Here is a 13,544-nt window from a genome sequence, read left to right as displayed (position 1 = left end):
GGGACAGGAATCGTGTCCAACTTGATTAGCTTGTATCTACCCCGGTGCTTAGTACAGTGCCTGGCACATAGTAAGTGTTTAAATATCATTAAAAAAACCCAAACAGAATTTGTAAGCACATTCCCTGCCCACAGAGAGCTTACAGTCTAGAGGGGGAGACAGACATTAATATAAACAAATTACAGAAACATACCCAAAGTGACAATCAAGTGCTTAAAGGGTACAGAACCAAGTGAAGCCGAAAGGAGAGGGAGGGAGTAGCAAGTAATATCTATGCTAATTATCCCTTGGGCAGGGAATGTGTCTGTTTATTGTTATAGCATACTCTCCCAAGCGCTTAGTACAGTGCTCTGCACTTAATAAGTGCTCAATAAATATGATTGATGGACTGACTGATGGAGTTAGTGGTATTAAGGGCTTATATAAGTGTCAAACACTGGGCTTAGAGCTAAGTGATCTCACTAGATGATCTTCGGTCCGGAAGGCTCAGGACTGAGTAGGTACCTGCACAGAGGAATTGATGATAGAGAAGAGAAGCAGTGTGGCTCAATGGAAAGAGCACGGGCTTGGGAGTCAGAGGTCATGGGTTCAAATCCCAGCTCATCCACTTGTCAGCTCTGTGACATTGGGCAAGTCACTTAACTTCTTTGTGCCTCAGTTACTTCATTTGTAAAATGGGGATTAAGACTGTGAGACCCATGTGGGACAACCTGATCACCTTGTATCCTCTCCAGCGCTTAGAACAGTGCTTTGCACATAGTAAGTGCTTAACAAATGCCATTATTATTATGATGATGATGATGATGATAGTGTTAGTGGCTTGTGCACCCACAGCAGCAGCAGCAGTACTCTTATTCGCTCATCTCCGCTAGTCACGTCCCCGCTGGGGCAGGGAGTGCAGTGAGTGACTGGGAGGACAGAGGTGCAGGACACTGCGAAATGCATGAGTAATCTTCACCCTCCTTAGCCCAGGTAGAGCACACCTGGGACCAGAACACCAGTCTCCTGACTCCCAGAGCAGCACTCTTCTCACTGGACTGTCAGCAGAGTTCCTAGGGTAGATGCAGAGTAATCAGATCAGACACAGACCTTGTCCCAAGGTGTCTATGCACCTGGAGGGCCGAGAGGGTCAGGTTGGAAACCAGCATGCTTGTATAGCTGTATTCTCTTGGAATGAATCACATCACCTTCCCACAAAGCCTCCTTCAGATGTGGTTTCCCACAGAACTAGCATATTTACATCATGGCCGAGCTCAGAAAAATGTCTTGGGGGGAAACTGATTTATCCAGCTATCTTTTATGCCTTAGTAAACAAAACAAATTTATTGGGAAGATTTTCCTTTGGGGTCCTTTGGACCACATCCATCCATTCATGCAGCGCTCAGACCTCTTTCCTCACCTGGAAAAAGTGGAAAAGGAGCAATCAGTCAGTGGAATTTATTGAGCGCTTACTGTGTGCCGAGTACCGGACCAAGTACAATACAACAGAGTTGGTGGACACGATACCTGCACATGATGAGGTCCACACCAAACCTGGTTTTCCAAATTACCCTTTCAGAATTCATGCTCAGAAAACCTTAAAAATAGTTGGACAAAGTCAAGAAGGCCAAGGAGATTTCCATGAACTGGACCACCAGATATCACTCCAAAAGTTTCCCAAAAGTGTGCAGGAGAGGGAGAAGACACAAAAGTCATGGTTGGATAATCCACAAACTAAATGATCAACCTTAGAATAGCAATCAGTGGAATTTACTGAGCACTTACTGTGTACCGAGCACTGAACTAAGTGCTTGAATAATCAGAAGATGGTAACTTATTTTCTTCAACTTGTCCCAATATTAGGCAAACTGGTCAGTTCTGTTATCTTTATATGACTTCAGCAGTTGTAAATCTGGCTGCCCTGCCAAAGAAGTAGTGATCAATCAGTCAATCAATCAATCATATTTATTGAGCACTTACTGTGTGCAGAGGACTGTACCAAATTGGGAAAATACAATACAACACAACAGACTTAGTAGATACCTTCCCTACCCATAACAAGCTTACATGCAGCACAAGCTCGTTGTGGGCAGGGATTGTCACTCTTTATTGTTGTCTTGTACTTTCCCAAGGGCTTAGTACCGAGCTCTGCACACAGTAATTGCTTAATAAATATTATTGAAGGAATAAATGAATGAAAACAGGATTCCTGATTTCCCCAACTGATTTGTCAGAAACCTTTCGGCAATCTCTTCAATGTTACCTAAATATTGTCAATTTTTTTCTCCTTTTCTTTTGAGATGTATAAGGATCTTTCTGCACCTTGAGAAAGCAACAATCCAAATCCACAAGAGGGCACTACATGGAGGTTGGATTGAAATTGATGCTTCATTCCCCATTTTTGCTTCATGTAACATGAACTGGTAATAAATAGGGCTGCCATGGGGATGCAATTCACCAGACAGCACCCTGACTCTTGTTTAATCAGCCCCAGTCCACCCAGTGCTAATGGAAGCAGCCTTTAATTGAGGTCCTGCCTCCCCTACCTGGGAGGTCATCAAATTGATTGGCATCAAAATCTCTCTGGTCTCTCATTTTTTTAAATGGTATTTGTTAAGCCCTTAGTATGTGTCAAGCTCTGTTCTAAGCCCTGGGGTAGATAGACATAGATCAGGCTGGATGGAATCCCTGCCCCACAAGGGGCTCTAAGTCTAAGTGGGAAGGAGAAATGGTATTGAATCCCCATCTTGCAGTTGAGGAAGATGCATCACGGAGAACTTAAATGACTTGTCCAAGGTCACACAGCAGGCAAGTGATGCAGCTAACATCGACACCCAGGTCCTCTGGCTCCCAGGCCTAAACTCTCTCCATTAGACAACACTGTTTTCCTCTCATGTGTCCCAGGCAATTGAGGTAAGTCCCACTAATTTGGCACCTATATAAGCACTTAATGATATGCATATCAGAAACTAATTAGTGGGACATACAGTTTCTGGTATGCTTACTGCAAAGGTTTCATATATTCAAATATTGGTAAAATAAAACACAAATTATCATCTGAGGCAAGAGCCCTGGCACACTTCTATTTTACAGGACTGCAATAAGCCTTCCAGTGGTGATTTCATTGTTAAAAAAGGAGCTATTTAGTTCAAACCCAAGGATCACAGTGCTTTCCAAATTCGGGGTGAAAACCTCAACAAGACATGATCAGCATCTAGTGTCCCCTACTGACGAGTCTCAGATATTAAAATCATTTCAGTATTAAAATATTTTATTTATTTTTAATTCATGAAATTTATGAATTTGCAATGACAAGGCTCATGTTCCAGTTCAGAAAGATCCCAAATTGGCCAGCTGGCACAACCCAGCAAAAAAATCACCACTGCCCACATCTTAGAGAGTATATGAGACTCAACTAGTTGACAGACTTCAAACAGTTTGAAATTGCACACTGAGTGGAGTGAGTGTGGTTCTGATAGAAGAAAGCGATGAGTGTGCATGTATTTGCAAGTCAGGGAAGAATTATTGACATTGCAATAAAATGAAATGAACTCATTGGTGACCAGCAGTTTCTGTCCCACTTAACTGCAGTAGCATCAAATCGCGTACATGAACATTTTATGGAAGAAGTACCAGTTTCTTTCTACCCTTAGAAAAAACATTTTTTTTCAGCCAAGCCAAATGAAATCTGCCTTTATTTAAATGACTGGTATTGATAAAGATCCTAAAATATCTCTCATTGATTTCAGCTTGATTTGAACCAAATGCCTGAAGACTGCTTCACAAAGGTCATTGATATTCCAATATAATATTTAATCTTGATGAGAAGCAGCATGGACCTGGGAGTCATAAAGACCAGGGTTCTAATCCCCACTCTGCCACTTGTCTTCTGAGTGACCTTAGGCGAGTCACTTAACTTCTCTGTACCTCAGTTACCACATCTGTAAAATGGGGACTAATACTGTGAGCCCCATGTGGTACAGGGACTGTGTCCAAACTGATCAGCCTGTAACTATCCCAGTGCTTCGTACAGTGCCTGGCACATAGTAAACACTTTTAAAATACCATAAAAAATGTTTCCCGGGATGGCACTCTTGAAAGTGTACCTTGGGTGGTAGGGTCCGAAGAGTAAAACTCAAACTAGACCATTATTGATAAGTAAGGATCTTAGAAAAAAAAGAAAGAAACCAGCCTAAAAAGGGAGGACACAGTGTTCATTCGTTCAGTTGTATTTATTGAGTGATTATTGGTTGCAGAGCACTTGGGAGAGTACAACATAACAGAATTGGTAGACACTTTCCCTTCCCACAAGGGTGTATAACTAGTTAAGTCCTAAAGGAAGTGCCCTAATGTAATTCTGAGGCTTTTCCTGATAGTGAATAAGACAGACAAGATTGCTGGGGACCCCACGAGGGAGGATTTGTAGGTCCCATCCCTTGATTGGGCTCAGTTTCAGCATCCCCTGGGACTAATCATGTTCACCTTCCTCAGACCTCAGTGTGCCCATGTGGGAAACAGGTGTGCCTCAGAGTCTCCTACAAAATGATGGAGGGAAGTCATGAAGGGAAGTCAAAAAGGGAAACGTGGGGGCAGAGGATAAAGAGGGAGAGTGATGGAAGTGAAAATTTCATTCGGTTTTGTCAAACCTCAGATTCAACATACTAAAGAAAAGGTTTGTGTGTTTTTGTTGAAGGGACCATGGCCACAAACTAGACAATAGTTGGTACCTAAAGGACTCGGAGAAAGAAAAACAAATATATAATGCTAGCTACCTAATAGCCTTTGAGAGAAAAAAAAAATCCAAAAGCAGTCTAAGGCCAAATCACAGGTTTTTCACTAAGAATAAAATTGAATAGTCTTCTGTGAATATTACAGTGCTTTAATCTGTAAACCACAGACCATCTTCCCAAACCTTTGTTTGACGGTTTGCTTTGGAAAATGCCTATAGAGACAGACAGCATGGAGAGAAGAACCACTCAGATCTTCTCTGAGGGATAACAATGATCTGCTTCATCCTCCCTGAGACTTTTCTCTTTAATTTCCTTTTTTGGACCATGATGGGTAGCTGGATAAACTGGGACTCCCTGTGTATTTCCTAATGCCAGAGGTGCACCTTTCACTCCATGGAAATAATCTCTTTCTCCCACCCACCCACCCCCTTTAATCACTACAAATTATAGAGAGGGAATCATTTGAAACAGACACCTATAAAAAGCTGCTCTAAAAATAGCCTCCAAGCTGGGGCTCAGAGAGGAGGTAGGGGGAGGGGGAGAACGTTAGTTTTAAGTTACAAAATAAGACCAGGTCCCCTTTCCTGGAAGGCAATTTCAAACCTCTGATATTATCTTTCCCCAAAGGCTGCAAAATGCAATCCATTAGCCGATATTTTGTAGCAACTCTTTTAATTAATGTCCCAGCTGAGGTTTGATTAAAGAACTTGGCCGGCATTCCATCTTTCGCCCTACTCAAGCTTTGGATTTCTTGCCCATCCCCTCTGCCAAATCCTGAGCAATTTTTTTCCCCCCTTTCCTCGGAGAGGCAGATAAATCAGTATAGTCTTTGCTCAGCTTGTCTCCTTTCCTCCTAGACTAACTTCTGTGTGTGCTACTGGCTGCTGTGGGTTGGAGGGGGCGTGAGCTCCAGTCTCCGTGCCTGTGGTCAGTAATGAAGACTTCTCTTTTTATCCGCAGATTACTGAGGAACTGCACAGGGCAAGGCTGCTGCTCTAATTCCGGACTTTTATTTTTAAACGCCACCGAGAAGAATGCAGACCTGCCATTCAGCAGATTTATAATGAGGTGAGTAAACACCGTCCCGGCCGGCCTCTCCCCCACCCTCCCCCTTTTCTTTATCGGGCGGGTGCTGCTTTTCCCTGTTGGGAAACGGAAATATTATTATTGTTTGGTCTTTAAATAATAAAAAAAAAACCTGCCGTTTCATCACATGTCAATGCATAGCAGATCCTCTAGCTCAGGGCTTCGGTTCGTCCTACGTCTTGCTTTCCTGAATTCTCCCTGTGTCAGTGCATAGCTCAGTGCCTAGCAGATCCTGGAGCTCAGGGCTTCGGTTCATCCTACGTCTTGCTTTCCTGAATTCTCCGTATGTCAGTGCACAGCTCAGTGCATAACAGATCCTGAGCTCAGGGCTTCGGTTCGTCCTACGACTTGCTTTCCTGAATTCTCCCTGTGTCAGTGCATAGCTCAGTGCATAACAGATCCTGAGCTCAGGGCTTCAGTTCGTCCTACGTCTTGCTTTCCTGAATTCTCCCTGTCAGTGCATAGCAGACCCTGTAGCTCAGGGCTTCAGTTCGTCCTACGTCTTGCTTTCCTGAATTCTCCCTATGCCAGTGCATAGCTCAGTGCATAGCAGATCCTTCAAGTCCAGGGTTTGTTAGTCCTACGTCTTGCTTTCCTGAATTCTCCCTTTGCCCCCCGTTAAATGCTGTCTTTGACCACCTTTGGCATCCCAATCCTCCTTTGCCCTCTTTCCTCCAGTGACCTAAGGCGGTTTCCAATTGTGCAGCTAGGACCACGCTCCCCCTTAGCATTCAGCGATGCACGTCATCATCCGAGCCCCCCACCCCCGGGGGGAAGGGCCGGGGGTCTCCCCTTTAAACGGTAGGATTCTCCAGAACCATCCCTAACACGCGAGCCCAGCGTTCAAATAAACAGGAATTGACTTGTGCGGCGCTGGTGGTGAGTTTACCAGGGGGAGCCGATCCAAACTGCTTCGAGGATTTTTCCTGCCTCTGGGGTGTGATGGTTCTCGACGGTCTGAAAGACAAGGAGTTAATGCCTCGGAGGGGGGTGGGGGAGGAGGGGGTTAATTTCATCTGCCAAAAATAGGAAGGGAGTTCGTATGCTGTTCAGAACACTTGCCTTTGATGTGAAGTTAGGAGGGTGTTTTCGTTGTCTTCTCTTGCCGCTTTACCTCTCTGCTGCTCGGGGATTAGTTTAAAGAGCGATTTTAAAGAAGCAGGAATATCTCTTTCCTATATCATGGGGACAGACCTGCTGAGAGGGGACCAATCAAAGGTCTCTGTGTCTTTTGGGTGTCGGTCCCTGCCGGGAAGCAAACTCCTTTGAGAACGCTGTCAGAATACCTTTTGGCTTGAGAGGCCTCCCATCAGTTCCTCCCATCAGTTTTTAAAGTCCACATAATCCAGTGAATCATGCCACAGTCGGACAACCATGAAAGAGAATCTGTTGGATTTCTGTCTCCTCCCTCCACTGTCTCCCAACCCAAACCCCTCGACTAAGACGCAAAAGGGTCCTGCCGCTTTAAATCAGGATTCCCTTAAGTGACTTTCCATTTGCCTGTTTTGGAGAGCTGAGAATTGTGGTTTCCCATATTTCCTTTGAATTGTGTGCAGTTGTTGCAGCAGCAAGTCTTAAAAAAAAAGTACAGTTTGGAAGCTTGTAGCTGAAAGGGACAGGTTGAGGGGGGAAGAAAGAGGTTTGCAGATTTCTAGAAAAATGCAGAGAGCAGAGAAATGTTTCCTTAAGCACATTTCCTTCACTGTGTTTCTTGGTGTCTGGACGTAGTGTCATTTTACTAAGAGCTGTCTGACAACCAGGGTATGTGGAAAATGCAGCGAGTGTTGATGTGCGTGTATTTCTCCCGGCACAATACATCCTATTTGAAGACCAATAGAGTGGTAGGGAGCAGAGTCCAGCTTGATCCCCTCTGACTGCTAACCCTGCTCCCATCTGTCCGTGTAAGGGGAATCCATAAGCTAGGGGTAAAGATTGTTCTCAGTATGTGTGGACACCTTGGATCTATCAGTTGTGTCATATTTAACAGCATTAAGGGCTGTCATAAATTAAGCAGGGTCTCACTAAACTCGTTTTCACTTAACACTTGATGACTTTAGCCTGAGAAATGAACAGGTTGGAGCATAAGACGGTGGAGTGGGGGAGGAGTGTGTCTGTTTCCCCACTTAATTGTGACTTGTGTTCTCCTGACAATCGGAAGGGTCTGTACTTGAGAATCCAAATTCGTGGAGCTTCCTCCGTGTGCCAAGTCTGCTTATACAGGGCTGCTGAGGCTGGTGGAACTGGAGCCTGTCTCTGGTACTTAACTCTTTCAAAGCTGGACATCTTTTGAAACTCAGAAACCTGGAATTATAAAACTGAATGTCTTCCAGGGACGTGCGAGAATAAATGGTAACATTTGACAACTTCCCAAACCTGATATGCCGATCCTGAATCTTCTCTTTGCATTGCTCTACTGGTGTCGGACTCAGCTTAAGTATGTTTTCCCAATTGTACCCATTCTGATATTATTCTCATTTCTCTACTAGTTTTATTCTAGCTACTGTAATACTCTTGTACACACAGACTGTGTTTCAACTTCAGAGAGCCATCACATGGATACAGAAATGGCAGCTCCTCAAAGTTAGGAAATGTAATGAACAACTGGGAGTTCACGGGGAGAATTGAGTATTAGGTCCAGGGTTCTAGTTTGCACCAGTTGGAACCTGAGTTAGGCTCGGGTGTCTTAAGATCTCTGAAGACCAGATTTTCCCTTCAATTTTCCTTCTCTCCCAAATCAGAGTACCTCTCCCTGTAACTCTGTTACCCCTGATGAAGCCTTTTCTGCATCACGATAGTCACTACTCAAAGAACATCTCATGAGTCACCAGTCGAGCTCAAGTTCATTGTGGGAGTGGAAGCTTAGCCCCAGAGATTCAAACCCAGAGTGACTTTTATTTTAAATTTCTTATTTTATTACTGTTTTCTCATTTTGGGAGTAAGCCATCCTTGTTCACACAACCAGGTTTCCTGCCAGTGGTTTGTGTTTTTTTTTTTCCTCAGAAAACTACTGTAAGGCTAGTTGAGTCTTCTAAGTTTACAGTTGTAGGAACTGAAGTCCAGGTAGGGTCAGTGACCTGACCTAAGGAACTCTGAGGCAAGGTTCCATCACTGGGCTTCAACTCTGCCTTATGCTGACTAGAATGAGCTTACTTGTGGTTGTTTAGAGTGACTCTCGGTAGTGGAAATGTGAAATCTCTCAATACGGAAATGTATCCCAGAACTGGTCTACTCACATCACAGGATTGCTGATTTAAATAATTATTGAAAAGGTGCTAGGGGATTCAGTTTATCAGTTTTCAAAGAGGGTTCATTTGAGGGGAAAAAGTGAAAGCAAATGGGGAAGGAGGAGGAGAGAAATAAGAAAGTGCCTTTGGCACTGAACAAAGTTGAAAGAATCATGTAAGTAGCAACTTCCCCTGACACCTGTCATTTCCTCTGGTCATCCTGTCGTTATAGGGTAGAATTGGGTTTTGTGCTTCTAAAATTTGGGTTATCTAGGGAGTTTTACTGCTAGTGCGGAGGAGGATTTTGTTTCCCAGGAATCTGATCTTCACCATGCTAGACTCAATCAGCGCATCAGTCAGAAGATTTTATTGAGTGCTTAGTGGGTGAAGAACTCTGTTCTAAAGCCCTTGGGTGAATGGAAATAAGAAAGTAGAAGACCCAGTCCCTGTCCTACCGGAAGGTCCTTGACTCTCCTTCGGATAGGTCCTGTGGGTGTTATGTACTAGTTCTCTTCTTTAATCAGAGCCCATTCTACCAGATGGGATAGACACTGGGGGTTAAAGAAGATTTGACTTTCTTGGAAACCCTCCTCTCCTCACAACCTCCACAACCCCTCCCTCTTCCTATTTAGCGTGTTTCTGGTACTCGGGTTCATGTTAAGTCATATTCATGTTAGTGAAATAGTGACCACTTCCAGATCATCAACTGCTCATGCCAACCTCTGGCTGGTCTCATGCCAGAATGGCAAAAATGACAGAAATGAGGAACTGCTTATGTAGCCTTCCTTTCTAATTGGTTTAGAATCGTCCTTGAGCTGATTCATACCGAGACACCTTCAAGAGCCAAAAAAAAAGCACAGGGTTCATATTCATGAGTTGCCATTGAGGTTTTCATGGTCAGTCTGAGAACTCCACTGCCACACCCAGCGAGCTTTTCAAAATATGACAGTTGGTGAGGCTCCATAGAGCTGCATTTTCTGCATTCTTCTGGCTGCCGACTGCCAAGGTATCCGTGTGCAAACAGAGAAGCGCTCCCTGCCGAAGCAAACGCCTTCCTCAGTTGGAGTCAGCAAGTAGAGTGTCTGACTCTGTGGTGCCATAGATGTTTCCAGGCCTCACTTGAGCAATACTGGCTGATTATCCAGGAGAAAAATCCCAGGTCTTCCCTCCAACTTTCTCTTTCCCTCAACTTTAACCGAAGAAAGTCAGAACCATTTACACTGTGCTTTCGGTGCTGTTACCTTGCATGTACCCCAGTGCTTAGTACAGTGCTTGGCACATAGTGATCACTTAAATATAATAGTAATCATTATTAAAAACATAGTCTAATATAATGATCATCATAATTGTCATTAATATTATTATTACATTATTGTATGGCTTTGTTGCATTATTTTCCTCAGGGTCTTTTGGAGACCTAACCCCTGGATCCAAATGCTTAGTACAAGGCTCTTTATATAGTAAGCGCTCAATAAAGACAGCTGATGGATTAGTATCAGGACCTTTCTTTTAGGAGAGTGACAGCAGGGGTGTGTTGGTGGTCTTTCCCCACTGAACATGAGAGGAATTGAGAAAAAAAGTAACTGTCACTTGACTGAGAAGTCACACAGATATCCCACTGCCATATTAATGTACCCAACTTGGTGAATGTTCTTCTTCCCAGGCCAATCTTCCCCTACCGAGGATAGTGAAATAGTCTCGCTCAAACCAAACACCAGGAAGAGAGAAGCTAGGAAGACTAGGAAATCCCAAATCTGGACACATACTTCTATCACACAATAGGAGCTGGATTCGCAGCAACGATGGTGGAAGGGAAGTGGTTGGGAGTGTGCCAGTGGGATTCCTTGACCGTTAGCTAAATTGAGGAATGGATGGTGGCAGGGCCAGGCCCAGTTGGCAGGCCAAGAGGAAGTGGTGGAAAGGAACTTCTAGCAAAGGAAGCTACAGTAGCTCCTTCTGTTTCCAGGTTGACTAGCCCTCCTGCCCCTCTCTCTTTTATCTGGGCACTGAAGTGGATGGTGGGCCACCCTGCTTCTGTCCCAACCTGGCTCGTTGTGTCTTTTGATTGTAATATTGCACTCTCCCAAGTGCTTGGTACCGTTAATGTGGTAAGTGTTAGATAAGTATGATCGAATGAATGAATGAATGAATATGTATTCCTTGCCGAGAAGGGATCTGAAGGGAAAGAGGGACAGCTTGGGTGGGAGGGGGAAGAAGAGAGAGCATGCTATTGGTCACTCAGGCCATACTGTAGCTCCCAAGCTGACTGTGTAGCCGTGAATCAGAAAATACCAGCTCGTACAAGCTGACTAAACTCCTGGAAGAAGGAATTATTTCAGGGCTATGTTCAAAGATTCCAGGGTTAATGGAATACTAAGCTCCTTATGGGCAGCAATCGTTTTCTGCCTACCCTATTTTATTGTACGCTTCCAGGGGCTTATTATAGTGCTCTGTGCTCTGCTAAGCACACAGTAGATACTATAGTTTGTTAGAAACCCAATGCTACTATCTTGATTGTGACCCCTGCTTCTCTCTTTGCCTCCTTCCCTCCTTTCACCCCCCCACCCCCGCAGCCCTCCTCCCACACTGTGTATTGTATTGTACTTTCCCAAGCATTTAGTACAGTGTACTGCACACAGTAAGCACTCAATAAATACGACGGAATGAATGAGCGAACTCACCCTAGATCACTTTATTATCCACCCTAGCAGTGTCTCCTCCCTCCTGCCATTCTTCCTGGCGGTCCACTTCCTCAGCCCCTTCTATTCGACAGTCACCTGCCACTGTCCGCTGGGGAGTCGATAAATGAGGAAGGTCTGAGCCTGACCAGGGATGGGTCTTACTAGTGGGGGCTTTGTCCAAGATGTGCTTCACCCTAGAGTCTACTTCCTTCTTCCCGTCCCCTGAACTTCTGACATTTCTTTCAGACCAGCCTAGAGCATAGCAGAATTCTCAAGGTGGGAGGTTGAGGGTGCAAATGGGGGAGTGGTTACACCACGGGGTCTTCCGTGACCACAGTGGGCTGGGGGAGGCAGACATTTTGCCTAATGGCTAAAGCACTCTGGTCCTGAGGGATTTAAGAGGTCAAGAGAGTATAGATGCTTTCCAGAAATGAGCCCGCCAATAGCACTCTGGTTTGCTGTCTCTTGCCCTGGTTCAGCCCTGCTCCTGAGCCCCGGAGTTAAAAATAGCCAATAGCCAGGAGACAGTTCCCAAGCCCTGAATTGTGGTGAAGAATTGTGCATGTCCAGGGCAGATGTTGGCTTCACCACAATGCTAGGTTTGAACCTTCTAATCTAAACTCGTCTTCCCTGTTAACCTCTACATCCCCTCTATCCTGCCTCCACCCAGAAGCAAACACATTTTGAATCCCCCAAGTGACAGCCAGAATAATTGAGTCAGTTCCCTGTCTTCATTCAGGTGTACCTGGGTGACTATCCCTTTATTATTATTAAGTGCTGTTGAGTCGTTTCCGATTCATAGCGGCTCTTCGGATTTATTTTCTCCAGAATGTCCTGTCTTCTGCCATTATCCGTAAGCTTTCTAATGGCTATTCCATTATCGTAGTTATGGTCTCTATCCATCTAACTGCTGGTCTGCCTTTTCCACGTTTTCCGTGAACTTTTCACAGCATTAGTGTCTTCTCCAGAGAATTAGTCCTCCTGATTGCATGTCTAAAATATGCTCATCTAAGTCGAGTCATTTGGCCTTCCAAAGACCACGTTCCTAATAATTTGATTTTGGGTTTATTTCTACAAATGTCTTAATTCCCTTGGGAGGACAGACTTGAGTGTCATCAGAAGGACTCAGCCGTACTCAACTGAGTCCAGCCCCTCCCTGTCTTGGCAGAGTCTCCTATAAACACTGAATGGTATCTCTGGCCTTGTGCACTGGACTGAAAAGTAGAAATAGCTATAAATGCCCAAGATATGAGACATTTTCTCCATCACTTAGGACACATACTGCCAATTCCTTTAGACCAGAAAATGACTTTTATATGCTCCCCCATTACCTGCAAATGGCCTGGGGTGAGGGAGGTGAATAGACAAAACAGACAAAATAGACAAAATAACCACCGTACCCAGCTCCAGTCAGACTGGGCCATGAGTATTTTGGTGGAAAGTGGTTCACCAAAGTGGTTCACTTTCCACCAAAATACTCATGGCCCTGTCTGATTGGAGCTGGGCACGGTGGTTATTTGAAAAAGGGAAGAGATTGGGCAGATGGATGGGACCCATGGACAAGACCTGAGAGTTTGGACTCTGAGATCAGAGTGATGCCTTTAGAAAGGTTTCTGACAGTGGTTCCCTGTTTTAGATTTGACACTTGGCTTGTTATCTGTAGAGCATTCATCTTTCAGCACCCATGCCTGCCTCTGCCCCCTTCATCTTTTCCTGTCCAGCACAGCTAGAAGTCTACTATTGACTCTGGTTTAGTGGAAGTTCACTTTAGTGCCAGTTTCTGCCTCTAATGTTGAGATAGAAAAATACATCAAAGAGGGGTGGATTAGTCCGTTGATGTTAAA

General features: G+C 44.5%; 1 protein-coding gene across 1 annotated transcript in view; it reads left to right on the top strand.

Moving 5' to 3' along the window:
• Positions 1-5,577: 5,577 nt before the first annotated feature.
• ZNF469 (zinc finger protein 469) overlaps positions 5,578-13,544 on the top strand; it is a 134,872-nt gene continuing 126,905 nt past the window's right edge. Inside the window, exon 1 of the mRNA XM_039913629.1 lies at positions 5,578-5,777. The gene's annotated coding sequence lies outside the window, so the exon portion shown is untranslated. The remainder of the gene's footprint in view (positions 5,778-13,544) is intronic.

Source organism: Ornithorhynchus anatinus, chromosome 11, assembly GCF_004115215.2.
Source record: "Ornithorhynchus anatinus isolate Pmale09 chromosome 11, mOrnAna1.pri.v4, whole genome shotgun sequence".
Taxonomy (NCBI): Eukaryota; Metazoa; Chordata; class Mammalia; order Monotremata; family Ornithorhynchidae; genus Ornithorhynchus; species Ornithorhynchus anatinus.
Note: the sequence above shows the minus strand (reverse complement) of the source record. Positions and strands in the feature narration are given on the sequence as shown.